This window comes from Octodon degus, unplaced genomic scaffold (assembly GCF_000260255.1).
Source record: "Octodon degus isolate 3935 unplaced genomic scaffold, OctDeg1.0 scaffold00074, whole genome shotgun sequence".
NCBI lineage: Eukaryota > Metazoa > Chordata > Mammalia > Rodentia > Octodontidae > Octodon > Octodon degus.
The window spans coordinates 477,095-478,476 of NW_004524650.1; positions in this window are offsets into that span (position 1 = coordinate 477,095).

Sequence of the window (1,382 nt, forward strand, 5' to 3'; positions counted from 1 at the left end):
GTTTGATTCCTGGTACCAAAGGAAAAAAATACAAGAATTATATCATCTTCTATTCTATTCATTATACATTTATATATCCCCTGGTAGACAATGATTTGAAATAGTGTAAGGAAACATTTGAAATATAAATGATGACACGGAATTAAAAAGCATAAATAAGTTAAGAAAACAATTTGAATAGGATGTTAAGATTAAGAAGAACTAGTGAGAAATTCAAGATATATAGGAGAATATAATTGTCAATAGTAACAACTTTGACCATGCGTTACCTGAGAGCCAATGGTGCATTTTTGTAATTTCATATTTCTAAGAAACTAATGATATCTGGGAAAAGACCAACAAAAGCAAATTCCATACAGAATACGTCATTCATTTCCCCACACAAGGAGTTCATATTGGGAGAGCTCTGGTCTTTACTTTGAGCACTGCTTCCTAGCTCAAGAGTGGAAGATGATGCACTGTTCAATGTCCTGAAGAAGCTTGTTGTAATGGCTTTCTTGACATGAGCTCAGCTGTCCTCATTGTCAGAGTAGTTTGGGACCTCACTGTCATTGAGGATGGCCATGGGAATTTTTGGGGGAGCTCTGGTCCTTTCTTTGAATGTCGCTTCCTAGCTCCAGTGCCAATTCCTCAGCTTGGTAGCACAGATCCTTCATCCCACTGGCACAGAGTTCCTAGCTTCATTGCTGAACTTTAGGTCTTCACAGTGAAGATCTGTGAAACAGACTTGCATGAGAAATTGTTGTGGACTTAAGATCTCCAGTCGGACTCATGGGGGGCATTGTCAAGGCTTCTAGGTCTTTGGCTGAACTCATGCAGCACGTTATTGTGGGCTCCGGTCCCTCAGCTGGGTTGTTTGTGTCCTTAATGTGTGGGCAGATCTGTACTCTTTTGTACTTAATTCTTTAAGTGTACTTGAATCTTAAGTGACTTCTATAAATGAACCCTATAAATGATGTGCCCTATATTAAGTTGTTTCCCTTGCAAACCCTGACTACAACAATGCCCATCAATGGATGAATGGATAATGGAAATGTGATATAAGTACACAATGGAGTACTACTCTGTCAGAAAGATAAACTTGAGGTGTTCCAAGGAAAGTAGATGCAGCTTGAGACCAGAATGTTGAGTGAAATAAGTTAGACAGTTTAAACATCACATGGTTTCTTTTGTATGAGAAAACTCACACACTAAAAGATAAATAAAGAGACAATAGGGAGATTATTTTAAATAAATAGGGGGAAAAAGGATGGAATAAAAAATGATGAAAATAGTGGTTTTACAAATGGGAAGAGGAACAAAGGTTGGAAAGAACAGGAAGGAAGCAGAAAGTTAGGGGATGAAAATGAGAGAGAGAGAAAGAGAGAGAGAGAGAGAGAGAG